The sequence below is a fragment of the Colletes latitarsis genome, chromosome 5 (assembly GCF_051014445.1).
Source record: "Colletes latitarsis isolate SP2378_abdomen chromosome 5, iyColLati1, whole genome shotgun sequence".
Taxonomy (NCBI): Eukaryota; Metazoa; Arthropoda; class Insecta; order Hymenoptera; family Colletidae; genus Colletes; species Colletes latitarsis.
In genome coordinates this window covers 25,490,925-25,510,421 of record NC_135138.1, presented here as the reverse complement: position 1 = coordinate 25,510,421, position 19,497 = coordinate 25,490,925, and positions in this window count along the sequence as shown.

The window sequence follows — 19,497 nt, the reverse complement described above, 5'->3', positions numbered from 1 at the left end:
CGGTGATGTTCCTTTTTTTACTTAATTCTGCAAATCGGTCGGTTGGTTCCTTTTTAGTCTTCTGTGTTGTGGTGTCTGATTTAGATCTTTGACGTTATCGTTGGGTGAATTAATATTCGTTTCTTATATGCTGTAGCAAATTTTGTTATCTGTTGTTTGATATTATGTATGCCCAAATCTTTATGTAGAAAATCTGAGGTGATGTACCATGGGGCTTTTTTGCAAAAATAAATCCGTAAAATCGCCAAATTCTACGCACTTGAAACGCAAGAAAGCTTTCTTAAATGTCACGCCTCTACGTAAATGCGTATTTTTGGCAGCGAACGCGTTAACTTGGAACGGAATAGTGATATCCGCGTCAAATTTATCGCGCGATCATCGCGGCTTTATCGAGGCTTTTTATGCGTCCCCCCCCCCCCCCCCATTGTGATACACGCGTCTAAAAGCAATATGACAGTGTAAGATTACGGTGAGTCTCCGGCTTGAAGCATTGCCAATTTCCAACGATACAAATGGCAGCTGCACCGATACGCGAAACGTTCAGACACACCGTCCCGGATTTCGTAAATGTCTCACGGCATTCCGTTGAATAAAGAGGATACGTCGACCGACGCGTGGTTTTACGACGTGAAGTCTACGTACGTTGAATAAATATGTATGCCAGCGTAATGCAATATAAGATGAAAGGAAGAGAACGAAGCGGCCTGCTCGTTCTTCCAGTTTCTTAAAAATACGCGACTTCCGGGTTTACGATGCTCTGAAGTCGAATAATGCCGTTTGCAGGTAATCAAACTGCGAAAGGCGGCGGTACGTTGTCAGTGTTACGAAAGAACTATCGCGGGTGTGTTAGAGTCAAACGAGTCTACCGTAGCGTAAAAAAATATCAGTCTAACAATATTAGACTGAGTAATCTAATATTATGTTGTATACAAATTTTATTCTACATTTTCTACCCATATTTTTGTAATCCACTTATACCAGGAATAACAGAATACCATGTACGCATGTCTGAAAAATTTTAAGTCAGGATGAGTCGAGCTTCTATCGCCAGTTCTAAAAACACAGGTTCGAAACGAACACGTTTAATATTTTGCATGTAGCACCGTCTGGATACTGTATTATTCAAACCTGCATAACTCGAAAAATTTAAAGACTTTTGAAATTAATATTTTATTCCGATATTCTTAAATCATTTCATTTTTAAAATATATCATAGAAATTTTATTATCACGATAAATGAAAATATTACTTCATGCTGACAATAATTTGAATCTTAGTAAATATAGAACTTTACTGAAATTAATATTTTTTCAATAGTTACGAGAAAAGTCTTATGTTATTTAACCGTCTTATAAAGAGTAGCTGTGATCTTAAAAGAGTACCGTTAGTAATCCTACTTACAAGGCTCAACATTATCCTCCTTCCAATTTGACTTTAATACCTTAACTTTAGTATATATGCTTCAGTATACTAGAAACTTTACTGTATCCCATGTTGCAAATTCTTAAATCACATCAATCGCACAATGTTGGTTTTGATAGCTCGTGGAACCTGTATCTTCTGGTACTCTACAGACTTCTATTTTGCAATATCGTATAAAAGTCTTGGACTGCTTTAACGACACTTATTCTCAAGCTGCGAACTCTAGAACCACACATCTTCGGGGGTTGTAAAATGTTTTACTGCGCATCATTCTGCAGAACTGTTAGAGAACTTTGATGGTTCGAACCGAGACTTACTTGACTCTAAAACCGCGCACAGTATTTCACAAATTTTGCTGCCCGATGCCTTTTCAGCTTAGAAACTGAAATTTGTGGTCGACTTTACAACCATTCATATTTCAAAATGTCAAAGGTACGTACGGTATCGTAAAAATATTACCAAAATTACTTCCACCGATTTTCTATACAGAAACTGAAACTGAATTTCATTCACAAATGTGTCACTGATTTTGACAATTTTTGCTTCTGAAACTTTACACGACTATAGTAACGCAGTTCTCTTTTAAATGATTCTAAATTGCTTCCTTACAATGTTTTTATTTTCAAACTTATTCAAAGTATATGAGAAACGTAATTAATTTTCATCCAGAGCACTGTATCTTCTTTTCTTAAATATTATCGTTCCTTGGATGCTGTTTATTTATTCAAATTATGAAGACGATTGTCTTCCGTCTCTGAAAAACATTATCACCGAACAATCAAAAGTTGGAGCAAAGCGTAATTTGTAAATTTCACTGAGGCATAATTCGTGGTGCAATAAATCCAGGAACATCAACGATGATTAAACAATACATGGCTGCGCGTGTAAGCGGGAGCTTAGATAAGCTTTAGGTTAAGCTCATGCGCCACTGTTCGTGCACTAGAGATTTGTGTTCTACTGTCGTAGTAGTCGTACATTTTCCTTGATAGTTAGTGATTTGCATTACATTATACGTGTACGTATAAGCGCAACAGAGCAAAGTCGCGTAAGTGAAAAACGGATTTCATTTACCGCAACATAACGAACAATCGGTACTTCGGTTAAATGGCTAAACAGGATACAGCAATGTCTTGGGAACGTTGGTACAATAGTGGTTTATGATAATCCCTCAATATATTAATTAGAAAGAATTAATCAAATTTATTTTGAATCAAATGTATATGAAATTAATATTAAGAATTTTCCAACATATTTGGCGGAAGAAAAAATCGAAAAACGTCATCTTTATGCATGAGAAATAATTTAAACCATGTGGTCCAAATAATTGGAATTATTTATTGAGATATCGACAAATGGATGGTGGAAGTTCACAGTGTATACTTGGAATTGGCTCTAATAGAAAGACCAAATTAAAAGAGTTAGTTATATTTGTAGAACTAAGAATTTATCAAAAAGTGTGTGTGTGTGTAGAAATTTTAAGGATAAAGAATTAAATTAAAAAATAATATTTTGAATTTATCAAATGTTACGTATCTTTGTTGATTGTAAGTAAATAGTATTTTTGATGAAATTGTTGCCACTAAATCCATTTGAGTGAATTTGTAACCAAATATGTTCGTTTGGCTCGAGTATATATTTGTATAACATATATTTTTTATATTTTAGAGGCTCACCATTGTATTGCATATTTGGAGCATCATTTATTTCGATGGAAGGTTTTTTCCCCGAATAATGAATATCCCAGCTAGTAGAACTTTCAGCGGATAACGATCTGACTATCCTCAGTGAAAAAGCTGAGAGCCTTTTATATTCCGGATAAAAATATTTAGATTTTCCGTCAAGCGAAGCACTTAAAATGCTCATGTAAATATAAATACGTTCCAATCTCTTAATCGACGTAACTGCTATAATGCGACCGCGTATTGAAACGAGTCTCGAAAACCACTCCTTAAAAAATGACGTTTTCAAACGACATTCCATTCTTTTTTTCTCGCTCGACGCGAAACAAAAGCCTCTAACGTGTTCAGAATTAGAATTCCCAGGTCTATTTTCGCGGAGTAATTCAGGTCTTTTTTCTGCGTTGCTCAACGAAAATCAACGATTCATGGTCGCCTGGCTCCTTGCAGTCACATTCATTAGAACATAACGTTTCGTAACGCGGCCATATAATTTTGAACGCTCTGCTGTGTCGTAAATATTGTATTGTTAGGGTGGCAGCGAAATTCTGTAGTGGTTGGAAAAAAAATGTTTGAGCTCTGACAAACGCACCAGCGACAATTACCCTTTCCACCGACCGTGGAACGGTTTTTCTTCCTGATTTCGAATTTCCGTGCCTTGGCGGTGACGCGGGAATCTTTCTTTTACGTTTTGTTTACGCTTTCTTGAAGACGCCCGCAACTACCGAGAAATTCATTTTTCGCGACAACGTTGAAATAATTAAATGCTCGTGGTAAAAACAATAACATCGTGAACACAGTCGCAAGTGCTATAGTATTATCGTCGGTAGACGATTATAAATAGTTACATAATGCAAGAGAAAATTGATATTTCCATAAAGAACGTGTCCCACTTAACTGCTCCACTCTGTGCACGCAGAAGTGTCGTACTGCAGGCGTATAAAGCATCAAACTGTCCAATACCGTACTGTAGGTCAGTGGATCATAAAGCACAAAGCAATACCTAGACAGCGATAATGGAGTCCACAATAATACACGATAAATTCTGCGATTCTTTAACGCCCTCATGGTCGTTCCAGCTATTCTTGCCACGTGCAATAATGCTTTCATGTAATAGGCCTCTGCACGCGTGTCTGGTATATCCGGTACAACCCTCGGTCACGTAAAGTTCAGTTCGAGAAGAAAAGTGGTTTGCGCGACTGGAAAGAAACGGTAAATGAAGATTAATTATTGCAGACATGGCGATACATTATTCGATGAACCGGACGCCGCAGTCCGACGTTTTACGAGAGAAAACGCAATGAGCGCTGTCTTTGTTCCATCGAAATTACTACTTTACTACTCGTAACTTCGTTGCACCCTGTAATTTCTCTTCGTTTTCTTTTCGTGTACTGTTGGCACTCGAAAAGAATTATTTCGAAGGGCGTCGTGGGACAAGACTTCCCTTTAAACTCACGTGGAACCTGATTAGTTTTGAGATAGAGAATAATGAATATTGAAACCACTAAAGCACATCCACGATTGTTTAATTTGCGAGCTAGTCAATTGCCACTTAATTTAAACATAGAGTTCTCGATGTTACGTAAAACAATAATGTAACAGTTCACAGAATTACAGTATACCCCGGATAATTGAAACGCAGAAACCAAGCTACCTTTTACCCTATATCGTATGCGATAGAGAATCGTTTGGCAATTCAAAAACAAACTACTGCATTTACGCGACAAACGCTTACGTAATTTAAACAAATTGACGACTATAGAGCAGAGCAGATACCGACCAATCGTCTGTAACTCTGTTTTTGATAGCCCTACGTTTACGATACGTCGTTATTTTTCTAAATTTTACGAATCCAGTTGATGGTACAAACATGTGCATTGCAATTTCACTTCTCTCTGCTCTCTTTTTTTTCGTGGAATTTAATGCTACGCTTGGACGCTCCTGAAGCCCCTATTGCTGAACGCGCTATTTCAAGTTATGATTGCGTGCACGTCGCAATTTCCACCTATCCAGCTTTCTTCTGCATGAATTTCTATTCACGTCCAACCGGAGCGTTTTCGCTTAATATTGTGTACAAGAACAAAAGCTGAATTTAATTGCCGGTTTGCATACCATTCATTCATTTAGGAGTAAAATACTCGACGAAAGGAAAATCGTTTTTGATGATCGTGCCGCGTTATTAACTTTTGCGGTTGTTGTTTTTCAATGTTCACGCAGCTATAATAATCATATTCTAATAATCATTTTCTCCTTAGCTCGTTGAAGTTTGAAAGAAAAAAACATTCATATAAATTGTAATTTACAATAATCTTAAATCAAAATTTTTAATAATGAAGCTCCCTGTTTTAGTCTGGACCCGCTCGAAAAATAAAAGAAGACGTTTCTACATTTTCTCGCGACGCATTAGTGACACATAAATAAATTTACTCCGCAGCTCGTCGGATCGAACACGATCGCGCGCGATGTTCGATAAATTGCATCGAATAAGCCCCGATAAAATTACCCAGAATCTAGCTCCGAGGGCGTTGCAGCCTAATCGCGATAATTCGAAGGATCTCGAGGATTCAGCATCAGCAGGACACAGTGGGTAGGCAGTTGGCCTACTAGATCAGCTATCTGAGCGTTAATATCTTCGCGAGCGATCTTGGGGGACACCGAGGGATCCCCTGGATCCTAGTTCTGAACTCCTGGCGGGAAAAACGAGACCCCCGATAAAAGCACGCCACGGTTATCCTTCCGATAACGCCCGTCGTCCTCCTCGTCGTCGAATCGTGTTTACAAGAAAAAACTTGGAGTCGACGCCAGAAGGATCAGCAATGGAGGGGGGAGGGGGGCGAGCTTTCTGAGACTGGCGACAGACGATCAAGGGAGGAGCGGGCCGTCTACACGGGAAAGGCGAGAAAAGTATTCGGGATTTAAAGAAACTCTCAGCAGCCAGTAACTTCTTTGTCGGATGCAATGCGAAAAGAATGACCGGCTAGCCGTCCCCCACCCTCTGACCCACCCCCAAGATGGAAAGTCAGAGGTGAGAGAGGGGTCGGGAAGGGGTTGTTGAAGCGGTCTGATTCGGGGAACGATTCGAAAGCCACCTGCTCCCGGAGTTTCCAACTATCCGTTAAGGTCCGGCCGACCGGGGTCAGGAAACCACCAGCCAATTTCTTTGAGTGCCCCAAGCCGGGCAGTCATCGTCCCCGATGTCCATTGTACTCCTATTGTGATCGGATATCAGCGTTATTTTTGTCTGAATTGCTGAACGTTTCGATCGAATTTTTTTTTTTTTCTTTCGCGAACGTGTCGTCGTAGTCGGGATAGGGACAGCACGGGACGACGGGAATTGGAGTTCACGTGCAGCGGCCGTGCTTGTAGAGGCATTGAAATGTATCGAAATACGGTCGTTGGTTAGTAAGTTATTTGTGGAGGGCACCTGGAGCAATCTGGAAAAATCAATTTTCTGGAATGCATCGTTATAGTAATGGAACGGATCAGTGTTTCTCAAACTGTGGTCCGCACATCCTCGAGGGCAGCCCGATGAAACGAAATAATACATAGGAAAATATCATAGGATACAATGCAGCGCGATATGCTACCACAGGCAAAGAAATTTCGATTTAAATTAAGTTTAAACGTAATTTCTTCTGAGCACTGTGTGCACAACACAGGTATATCAATTGAATCCATCAAAAGTTTGGGGAACACTGGAATAGATGTTTAATGTATGCACGTGAATATTACAAGCGAGTTTTCGAGTAGACTTTCACGGAAACGAAAAGGGCTAAAACTCTTTGGGGGATACAGGATTCTTGAGTTTTAATTTTTAACATCTTTTCCGAGAAATGATTGAAGAAATCGCGGTCGGATGGAATTTTTTTAAAGGAATTAAACGCACGGTATCCTACAACAAACAGCGCGCGAGTTGCACGGAAGCACAAAGCCAAGTAGAGCGGTCCAAATTGGCTCGGGCAGAAAGTTTAAGAAGCACAAGAAAATTTTCTAAAGCGTTAAGATGCTCGAGCTGCGTGGAGTGGAGGAGGTGGGTGCCGGGCAAGGCTTTAAAAGACGAGTCGAGAGACCCAAGAAGAGAGACGCGAGTTGCGTTAGACTCGGAAACATAAGAATGCCTCGAGAAGCGACGGAAATATTATTCGCGAAAGTTTGGTAATGTGAATGGACAAGATGGCGAAAATTGAGGTAGGCGAGAAGGAATCAGACCATGATGATAACTTGAAAATTAACGAGGAAAGTGGATAACTTACCAGTACAGGTGGCAGCCGGCGTAGACAAAACCGTCTAATTGAAATGAGTTATGTAATTTGAATAATGCGAAAATAATGTAAGGGAAAGAGAAATGCAAATCTGAATTACAAAATACCGCCGTGAAAGGTACTTCGTCGGTAATACAGTTATAATAATTCTACTTACCTGCTCCTTGTAAAATAACCGAGTACTTCCTTTTCGAGGGATAAACTTTCATTTTGACAAATTAACGGAGAAGAGGAATTAAATATTAAAATGTGCGTCGGGTTACTTACAGGTTGACGTTTCGAATTATTTAATTATCAACGAAAGAGCAAATATTCTTGGAACGATTATGTGGGATAATTCGAACAAACATTAATTTACATTTTATGATTCTTCAACTTTTAACAGGTCGAAGTCACTCGTGAATTGTAATATAGAATTTATTTCTATTTACGATTACATGTTTATTAACGTCTGAACCTAAACAAAGTCCTTTTTCGTGCAGCGTCTTAAAATTGTGCTCCATCGCAGACTCTCTGTACGATTTAATCGATTTTCAGGTTGATGAATCGAAGTTTGTAACGATTAACGCTTTCTAACAACCGAACGATTAATTGTACAGTCGATTCCTACGTAGTATCATTCCTCGCGTCCAAAGTAATGGTTTCCTTTAGCCACGATGGCCATAGATTCTGAGCAAATTTATTCCCGGTTCTTTATTTTCACTCGTCCTTTCTTGCTGGCGCCAGCCACTTTTTTGCTCGCTGATTCTTCTTTCTGCCGTCCGTTCGCCCCTCCGGCATTCTATTTCTGACTCACTTTACCCGTTTTCCAGTTTGATTATGCTCCTCCTTTAATTATTTCTTTTCCTTAAACGCTATTAGCAACCTTCCGTTCGAATAGACTCCTTCGCAATCTCGACCATCTATTTATTCCACCATTAATTCCCCGCCCAGGGTAATAATTTAGCTTCCCGTGCAAAAGTCCGTTGATCGTATACAGTGTGGCCAGTGGTTGACGCATTTTCACGGTGACGGACTTTAAATCTTTTTGTTCCAATACTTCATTCTCTGTTGTGTGAATTTTATTTTACCGTTCTAACATTGTACACAGAAATTAATTTATTTAGATTTTTTAGATTTTCGTCGGGGCATATCTGTCGGAATAAAATCGGTAAATCGAATATTTATTTTTTCTTCTTTTCCCATAAAATTTACAATCTGCTTACAAGCAATAAGTAAATTGAATAGCTGTTGATTAATAACAACGCATTGATATTTGTTCAGTCACTCCTTTTGAAGGCTGCGTAATGGTTTAAGCCTATTTAATCTGCCAAAGTCTGGTGGCTTGTTGCGGTTTATTCTTCTTTTGTCGGTTCTTTCGCCTAACAGGTTGGTTGCTAGTTAATTTGGGTGACAGCTGAATCTCTTTGTATATTTACACAGACTTCACTGTTGGAATTCTCAAATCCTCTCTTATAATTTCGTTCGTGACGAACCATGGTGCGTTTACTATTTAAAACTTTAGATTGAAATCTTTCTAGAATTTCTATATTGGAATTTGAAGCTGAACTTATTTATTTTTAAAATTATATCTTCTATTTGTATTTGCTTTTTACGAGTAATCTCGTTACCCGGGAAACGATACATTTCAAAAAGGAAGATGTTAAAAAAGTGCCAAATTTGTACCCCACCAGGCACTTAAAATATTTATAAGACATCATTCTACAGATTTTGCACTTCGAATTGTGCAAAATGTGGTTGAAGTTGACGATGCTACGAAAGACGAATCATAACTTTCTGACTTCAAATGACTATAACTTCGAAATGAATGCATGAAACGTAACAATTTCGACGCTATTTTACACTATACTTGCGCTACAATATTACACGTACACTGCAATAATTACACTAGGCTAAAAAGTACACTACACAAGCATATTACAAAAATCGTAATACAAAATGTCTTTAAAATAAAATAAAATCTTGAATCTAAAAAAATTTAGGAACCGTGGAAAGCCGTAGTGGTGTTATCTTCTCTAAATAAATACCTACAATAATGTAACGAACCAGCAGAACCATCTGAAGTATAAACACTTCAAGTCGCACGATAGCAACCATACCGTATACATTGCAAACGTCATCGTTAATGTTAAATTCATTAAAAAATTATGATTCAAACAAGAAGGGGATGAAATATAATAACAGTTTTTCATATTGAATGCATTTAATTCCGTTCTAGGAGAGAGTTACAGTATACCATAAAACATATTTTGAGGAATATTTGCATCCTAATACATTATAATCTGTTGCGTTTTATTGTCACTAACCAACAATCTGGGCAACATTTTCTTGCATATTATATATGTCGATAAAAAAAAAAATAAATATCCATAAAAAAGTTTTTGTTCTCAAATTGAATGTTACTTCACGTTGTGTAAATAAAGTTATGTTGGCCCTAATCAACACTTAAATTTAATCGATGCAAAGAATGTCATCAAAAACGCAAACGTGCGTCTGGTTGGCGTTGACGTTTGGATGTGGCCTTTGAAGGTAGTCAAGTTGGTTGTCTGGTTACCGGAACGTTTAAAAAAAGAAGTATTCGAAAAAGAAGAGAACAGAATTAAAAGGGTTTTCAGACGGAAATGATGTGTAGGAAAATTAGAAAAAGAATCCCTGCAAAGGACTCATCGGTTTACGATGAACGTTCTTTCGTGTTGTTAAAGTGTTTGTGTGATAGTTGACAGTTATTAATTTATCTAATTCAAAGATTTAAGGAAAAGAAAAGAATGCATAGAATAACGAGATAGAGGCTTGGTCGCCCGAGAGAACCTGATGCAAGTCGCCCTAGAGAAATGAAATGGTCAATGAAATGGTTGCTCCGACATATAAATATTGACTTTTCTTTACAAAATAGCGTCGAAATTGTTACGTTTCATGTATTCACATCGAAGTTACAATGATTTGAAGTCAGAAAGTTCTGATTTGTCTTCCGTAGCATCGTCAACTTCAACCACATTTTTCACGACTTTCCCATCACATTTGCTATTTGAAGTCTGTAGAATGATGCCTTATAAATATTTTAGGTGCCTGGCGGACCACAAATTTGGCACTTTTTTAACATCCTCCTTCGATTTCAGAAAGCAACCGAGATCTACCAGTCACATCCCGTATACAAAGCACCTCTTACTCAAAACAATTTCCCCTTCGTGCTTCATTAATACCGTGAAATGCAAATAATATAGTCCCGTCGTTCGGTCACGTAGACGTAGGGTGCCCTTTTAAACAGAAGCATAATAGGTACTCGATCCCGAAGTGCCCAGGAACGAAGTCAACAGTAAATACAAGGGGCCAAGCGTTAAGGGTTGATCCCCAGGACTGGATGGTTCTCGGGAAAAGCGAGGAACTCCGAAAACGTCCAAGAGAAGAGTAGTTCGGCAAGAATTACCAATCGATCTACGTCGGCAACTCCCACAGGTACAGGTACTCCCCAGTGCTCGTTTCCTCCGTTTTTCTTCGGCAGGTCGGGCGGTGGGCAGCATTAGCGTTAAGAGCAATAGAACAACGCGGCTACAGAGTGTGGCTTAAAGCAGCCACCCCCGTCGGGTCGTGCCACGCCAATGGCAACAGTAAGACCGACAAAAGCAGGGAGAGTTGATTAATGGAGGGAGTAAAGTCGTCACCGAACAACTCCGGGAACCCAGCCAGTCGATCCTTCTCCCTCCGCGCGATCGCGTCCTTGTCGCCTTCACCCAACCCTTCCGTCTTTGTTTCCCGAGCGTTTCGCTAACGCTGGTCCCGTCTTTGTCGTTCTACCGACTTTCTACTTTCGCGACTCCTTATCCATCGGCCGCCGTGGCAACTTTCAGGGATCGACGGGAGCCTCACGGGCTGACTTTTATTGTCTGCGATAATCTTTCGACGGGAACACCGAACCCTTCCCGGAATACGTAGCCTCCTCGGCTTTCGGATCGCACGGAGGGAACGATTCGACGGGATCGCCGCCCTCGCCGGCACGAACAACCCCCGAAGCACGTTGGGAACGAGAGGGACGGACAACCGGGAGAAGAAAATCGACGCGAACCAACGACGTCGCGCGGAAGTTTGTTCTTTATCGCGAGAATATCGGGCATGGAGAGGAGAAAAGCTAGCAAGAAGAGGTTCGGAGGCATCGAGTTCCTGGAGAATACGCGGCGGAGGGTACGGATCGTACGTGATACACCAATTGTTTTTAAGGGGGCAGTCTCGTGTGTACGTTGCAAAATTTAACCGTGTTTATTAATTTTTTCTAACTAAATGATACATCTAACGCTGTAATTTATTTTCGCAATTTACTTAAATGTTATTTGGGAATACAAAGTAAATTTTTCAATAATTTTTATTGACTTTTCATGCTTTTAGTACGTTCACAGTAAACATGTGTTTAAACACTGGCATAGGTGATTGCAGCTTTTAAGGTTGACTAAATCAAAGAAATTGAAAAGATTTTTATTCGGTAGGTTTCCTGTTATCGCCCGTAGCAAAATAATTAATTTAACAGTGCATACTTAAATATACAGGGTAGTATTTATTAATTTTAATGGGAGACTCTAAAGGTCAAAATAAGACGAAAATCAAGAGTATCAATTTCTTGACTGAACTTTCATTAAAAAGTTATTAAAAAATTAAATTAAAAAATTTCAAATCTTTCTGAAAAAATTATTTTTGGTTGTGGAGGTCAATTACAATCATTTTTTATGAATACACATATCCCCAAAATCCTAGCCCCCTTCGAGAAAAAAATTCGGGTAGGTGATGAAATTTTTCGGCGAAAACAAAACTTTTCAAATTGTTCCAAAAAAATTATTTTCGATTGCAGAGAACAATTATAAACATTTTTGGTCAATAGACATACCCTTGAAATCCGAACCATTTTCGAGAAAAAAATTTCTTACCGAAAATATAATTTCAGGCCAGAAATGCATCCCTGAAATTTCATGCGAATCTTTAAAACATCATAACTTCTGAACGGATTGGACGATTTTAACGTTCAAAAAGGCAAACGGCGCGTATTTTAGTGTAGAATATGTAGCAATTATAAAAATATTTGAAAAGTTGTTGCTTGACCCCGTAATGTTAGAAAAACCCCATAAAAATGCTCCAATTTTCAAACAGTCATAACTCTTACAATAGTGAATGTATTTCAATGAAACTTTTTTCTGAAGTAGAGCTCATGGGTACCTACAAAAAAGTATTAGACAACTTTTCTGTAGGGCGTCAAACAAAATTATTAAAAATGAAAAATGAATTTTTAAGAAAAATCAACAGGGGGTAGGTGCCTAAATTTTTCGACGGGAAAAAAAAGTTTCAAATCGTTCTGGAAAAATTATTTTCTGTTGTGGGAGTCAATTATAATCATTTTTGGTGAATAGACATACCCCCCAAATTCCTACCCACTTTCGAGAAAAAAATTCATTACGGGCGGAACTTTAAACATTAATAACTTCTTAACGAAGTCACCATCAACAAATTGGTATTCTTGATTTTCATCTTATTTTGGCCCCTAGAATCTCCCATTAAAATTTTTCCCAGGGGTAGCCGAACACCCTGTATACTTTCAAACAATGAAATAAAAAGAAAATTGATCGCATGGGACTGTCCTTTTAATCTTTACACACTGAGGCACACGGTTTGGAGTCGAAAAATGAGCTATTAAAATGTTCGAATAAAAATTTTAGATTAGGCAGATTCGAAAAATTATGAAGTATTTCTTCAAAGAAATTTGAAGTTTGTAGTAAAGTTTGCGAAGATCTTCGGTGGAAGGCATCTCTATGAACCGTCGAAATTGGAGCACTCTAAATAACGAAATGTTTGAGTTAATTGCACATTCGGATCTGACGATTACGGTAGTATCTCTCTCCTCGTAATCAAATCGAGACCGTCAGATTTCATGTGGAGAAGTTTGGGCGAGACTTTGTTCTCGAAACTGGTCGAACTCAAACGGACTGTTCAAATAGGTTTTTAATTAGACAGCTGTCGGCCATTCGAGTCGACGATTGCTCCAACTTAGCGAACATAAACTGTGGGGGTGGGGGGGCCGTCGTAAGTATTTCCGGCGTAGATTGATGCACGAAACGAGGCATTATTGCTCGTGGAATTGATGTAGACTTAACGAGAATGTTTAATTCGAACTAGGCCTCGCATAAATTTAAGTCCAACTGTTAAAAATATTACACGATTATAATGTAATTAGTGTCTTCATAATTAAGGTAACTACAAACTTGCAAGAACTGTTTCTCGGAAATTGCCCCTACAAAAAATGTTTAAACTGCCTTTTTCTCTAAATCTAGCATGCTCGTAGCCCCTTATTTCGAATGCATTGGACAATTAAATTTCGGGAAAGGTTCCCGTTGCGATTTCTACGGCGTTTCGTTTCACTTTTCACAAGGAAGACGCGTATAAGGAAAAGGAGCAGGTCGCGTGACCGCGGGTATACTATCAGCACCGTCACCGCTAACATCGCCGGTACAGGCAACCGTCGACTACTCGCTGAAACAGACACGCGCGGCCCAATCAATTCAACGTCAAACTTACCCCTTCAGGAAACTGTTCGCTCCTCGTCCCACTTCTGTTGGCCAGTCATGCCATGACGAGCTGATTTCCCACCCTCCCCCCTTCAAAAATTTATTTTCAGCGCTGCGTCCGTGTAAATGCCACGAGACGACAGCGCGTACACAGCCAGTCGTGTAATAAAAGAAGTTAGCGTCGTTACCGATTTCTGCTTCGGTGAACATGTTTCGTGGCGGATTTCGTGATCAGAGAATTCTTCTTCTTCCCCCTCACCCCCCAATCCATGATAATTATTCCTGTTGTATGCGCGTTCTTTCGTTATTAGAGTCTATCGTAAGTGCAACTCCGAAACACTCAGGAGAAACGTGCAAGGAAGCAATTATCTACACTCATTTTTACGAATTAAAATTTGTACGTATCGCATCGTTCCACCACAATTTTCCGTTAGAAATTTGTTTATTTTGTTTCTCTCGTCGTCAGAGTAATGTATTATTTTCTTCTTTGTAGAGGGTGTTCGACCACCTCTGGGAAAAATTTTAATGGAAAATTCTAGAGGCCAAAATAAAACGAAAATCAAGGATACTAATTTGTTGATTGAGACTTCGTTAAAAAGTTATAGAAACATTTCCGGCCACACAGTATATTTTCGGTAGAAAATATTTTGTGTATGTGTATTCACCAGAAATGATTGTAATTGACCCCCTTAATAGAAAATAATTTTCCCAGAACAATTTGAAATTTTTCATTTTTGTTGAAAAATTTAGGCAGCTACCCCCTGTCGATTTTTCTTAAAAATTAATTTTTGATTTTTAATAAATTTATTTGACGCTGTACGAAAATGTTGTCTAATACTTCTTTGTAGGTACCCATGAGCACTACTTCAGAAAAAAGTTTCATTGAAATATATTCACTATTGTAGGAGTTATGGCTGTTTGAAAATTGGGCCATTTTTAAGGGGATTTTCTCACTTTACGGTGTCAAGAAATAACTTTTTCAATATTGTTAGCATTTATAAATATTCTTGACCAAAATACGCGTCGTTTGCTTTTTTATACATTAAAATCGTCCAATCCGTTCAGAAGTTATGACGTTTTAAAGATACGCTTGAAAATTGAGGCAGAGATTTCTGGCCTGAAATTCTATTTTCGGTAAGGAATTTTTTTCTCGAAATTGCGTAGGATTTTGTGGGTATGTTTATTCATCAAAACTGATTGTAATTGACCCCTGCAATCGAAAATAATTTTTCCCGTTAATGATTTGAAATTTTTTAATTTAATTTTTTAATAACTTAACGTAGCCACAGTCAACAAATTTATATTCTTGATTTTCGTCTTATTTTTGCCCCTAGAATCTCCCATTAAGATTTTTCCTAGGGGTGGTCGAACACCCTGTATACGTATGTAACATAAAGTCATCCACTCAATTCTCGGATTCACTGTATTCGTTCTCAGTGTGTTGTATTTTCTATCGTCAAACACGGACACGAACAGATGGAATGGGAGATCGTTAATTCCGCGGATTTAAGCGCAATACTCGAGCGCGAAATATTTGAAAATTTCATACTATTATTATATCGATTGAAACGTCGTGTTCTAACAGTATTTCACAGTTTTCAACAAACTAGTTCGATAAAGTTCAATCCTAGTCTCTTAAATTTCTCACTGATCAGACGTAACGCCCAATTTTCTATTTATTTTTGCATGGAACGAAACTTTCGAAAATCTTCTTTCTTGTCGAAGAATGGAGACACTTTTCAAACGAAACGACACGTTTTTCCTTTTCCTGTTGTATATCTTTTATACAGAAAATAAAGTTTGGCTCAGTCGCTACTGGAAGCACCACTCTTGTTCATCTCCAAAATAAAGGGAACATATTGTATTAAAGAAAGTGTTCCAATGCGTCTCTCCTTTTACTGTTTCGCAGGCGGGGGAAATGGACGTCGCGCTATAAACAAGTAATTCATGAATCTGGAACACAGTATCCAATCTCTGCACTGTAGAAAGAAAAATATTTCTACCCGAGAGTTGAAGTATAGTCCGAAACGAAATATTTTGCTGTTCTGCTTGCCCAACCTGCAGAAATATATCAACTCGTTCGATATATTTAATCTGAATTTGAGCTGGTTAATCAAATATAGAAACGGAAGTGTGCCTCAGTGAATTATCTTATCTAATTTAGGTATAGCTTATCTGATTAAAATATAATTAGATGAAAACTAATTGATCAGATATACTTAAGCGAGCGATACAACAGCTCTTCAGCTAACCATTGAACAGTTTCTAATCCCGGAGTTTCTCAATTCACTAGTTTCTGGCGTCTTTACTCGTAATGCCTTGTACCTAACGGAACTAATCAACTTGACCCAGGCCTTACACCAATCTTCCAATCTCCAAGTGCTTTGATTTCCCAGTTTCTCAATTTACTAGTTCAATAGTTGAACGGTATCGCAGTTCTTCAAATAGTTACTGATTCAATTATTCAATTTCCTCAGGCACTGTTCCTGAATGTCTCTGGTTCGCTACTTCGATCTATATTGAAGCGGGCGTATATAAATTATGCTATTAAAATCTAATCACGCATATTCGAAATTAACTGACTCCATATGCCGATCTACTAGTTTTTGATCTTAGAAGTTGTCGATATTTCAATGTTATTGTTCTTACTCGTGCTATTTGATACACTTAATTTCCCAATGTAAAAAACAAGTTGCATTTTCTCAAATAATTAACCTGTTGAATTCAGCCCAGATCTTCTTTTTCATCCTACGAGGGACCAGTTTTCTAATTTTGAAACCGATATAGGTGACCTAGACATTTCATTAATCTCCCAATCCCAAAATACTCTGGAATTTCCGTCTTTTGGTTCACTAGTCCACTAGTTCAACAGCGCCTCGGTGCTTCGAATAGCTATGCATCCAGTTGTGCAGTTTCCCAGGCCACTTTTCCTACAAATTCCAAGTTTATCACTTCTCCAGGCCACTAGTCGTTTCCAAAGTCTTCGAGCGTCCCACTTTCAATGTTCTTTCCCAGTAGATCCAGCTTCCCTGGAAGATCAGCTTCCCTGTTTAACACTTCTCCGATCTTCTACTTCCTAAGTATCGAATTTATTATTGTCATGTTGATAAATCAGAGTGTACAGCTGGTAAGACATTCGAGAAACTTTCCATTATCAGTTTCGGATTTATCGAAACTCTCGACCGTACTGGAAGTTTGAGAAATTACGGATTGCAGTAAGTAATGATCCCAATGAACGGTGGATAACGTAAGTTTCGTAGTCGCAGTCTCAGTATTCTATAAAATAATCTATTTTGATGTTGACGCAGTCGATATCTTATTAATGCTACGACTAACTTTCGTTTTAATTATCTTTTACTCTTGTTAAAGTCACTTAAATATTTAAAAAAATTAATTCTTTAGAGAATATAGTATTATTTATTTCTACATCCGTCTTGAAGGGAAGGAACGTATCAAAAATCTTTTTTATCCGCTTTTGTAATGAACCTGGAGGGAGGTAGAATTTCTGGCGAGCTAAGATCGACTCGAATTTCGAATCCTGCTCTTGTCCAGAGCAGTGGACGGAACGAGCATGATTATTTATACGTTGGTGATAAAATTTGCATCTTTATCCGCAATCTTAGCTACGCTGCGCTATCCAATTCGCGGTATGCAGGAATCAACCAGTGCTAGAATCGTTTCCGTGCTTGCATTTTGTCGTGGCAGAAATATATATACAGTCCTCTGGAAGATATTATTTTTATGTATCGCGTTTCTTTGCATTTCCGTGAAAGTTTCAAGGGTCGAGCAGCACGTAACTTCCGTAACTCTTGGACGCGACCGAGCCGCGAGATAAATCAATAGAGCGTAATATTTATCGTATTCCCTGTCCCGTGTCCTTTTTATTCCGAGCGAGTCAGGTACGATAAATATTAATAGGAGGGGTATCTAAATATTCACAAAGGCCCTCGTATGCTTCGAAATCGCAAATTCCGTTGATTATTATCGGGATGGTTCCGTCACCTTATTCCATCGAGTTGAAAGGGGGGAAGGACTTGCGCCCACTGAAAAGGATTTTTTAACGATACTTGATGACGAGAGGTTACTTGAAAGAGTCGTCTCATTAATTCAGTACGTACTTGCGCGGCAGCCAGGGACGGGGCGAGTCGGAAACGTTGGATGAAAGAAGAGAACGGAAAGGGGATAAGTAATCGAGTAGCTCGCTATGATTTTAATGAGTTCCTCGATGACACGAAGACAACTACGGAGCGGACTGACATCGACAACTACGACGACGACGACGACGACGACGACAGGGCGGACGCTTTCGCCTTCGAGAACAGCCAGCTTTGACTTAAAAGTGCGGCCAGGCATCGAACGGGAAAACCCCGGGGATAATACTTTCACAGAAGTTCCACCCCCACATCGCCCCTCGTTCGACCTGTCCTCCCTGTTGCTCGACAGCTAGCCAGGCTCTACGATTTTTCTGTCCGGTCATGAATAGCAACGAGTGGAAAAACAGGAAAGTTCCGGTCGGGACCAACTTTTCCACCCAAGTTTCTTCTCAGCCGTTCGAGAACTGCTTTCCGACTAGCGGGGTCTCGTGTTCTTCTTCGCGCGAAACGCGATGCCGCTCAGATTGCTAAGACCGGTTGTTTATAATTAGTCGCCACGATAACCGGCGAGCACCGATACAGCTCCTCGACAGTGTTATAAAGCAGACAGGAAAATGAGGAGTTTCCTTCTGAAGTTTATCTAGAATATGACACCCGAGGGTGGTTGTCCCAATTATCGATATATTATTTGACGATTGCCGTTTTGAACGATAATTGAAAATTCTGGGTATTATTTACGTGACGAAGTATCATTGCGCTGCTGGGAAAAGTTGTTAAAATTCATCAAAAATGATTTTGTATGTAATTAATATATTAGGTCGTCTCATATGTTCGTGCCGAGTTTTGTACTACAACTTAAAGTGACATTTTAGACAGGGTTTTCGGCCACCCCTGGAAAATATTTTAATGAGAGATTTTAGAAGCCAAAATAAGACGAAAATCAAGAATACCAATTTATTGATTGAGGCTTTGTTAAAAAGTTATTCATACAATTATTGTTAAAAATTATTAATAAAATTAAGTATTTATATTCACCAAAAATGATAATAATTGATCCCTGCAACCAAAAATAAATTTTTTAGAATAATTTGAAATTTTTGAATTTCGCCAAAAAATTTAGGCATCTACTCGAATTTTTTTCTCGAAAGTGAGTAGGATTTCGAAGATATGTCTATTGACCAGAAATGATTATACTTGACCCTTGCAAATAGAAATAATTTTTTTATAATGATTTGAAATTTTTTTATTTCGCCGAAAAATTGAAGCACCTACCCCCTGCCGATTTTCCTTAAAAATTCGTTTTTGATTTTTAATAATTTTGTTTGACGCCCTATAGAAAAGTTGTCTAATACTTTTTTGTAGGTACCTATGAGCACTACTTCAGAAAAAAGTTTCATTGAAATATATTCACTATTGTAGGAGTTATGGCTGTTTGAAAATTGGACCATTTTTAAGAAGGTTTTCTCACTTTACGGTGTCAAGGAGCAACTCTTTCAGTATTGTT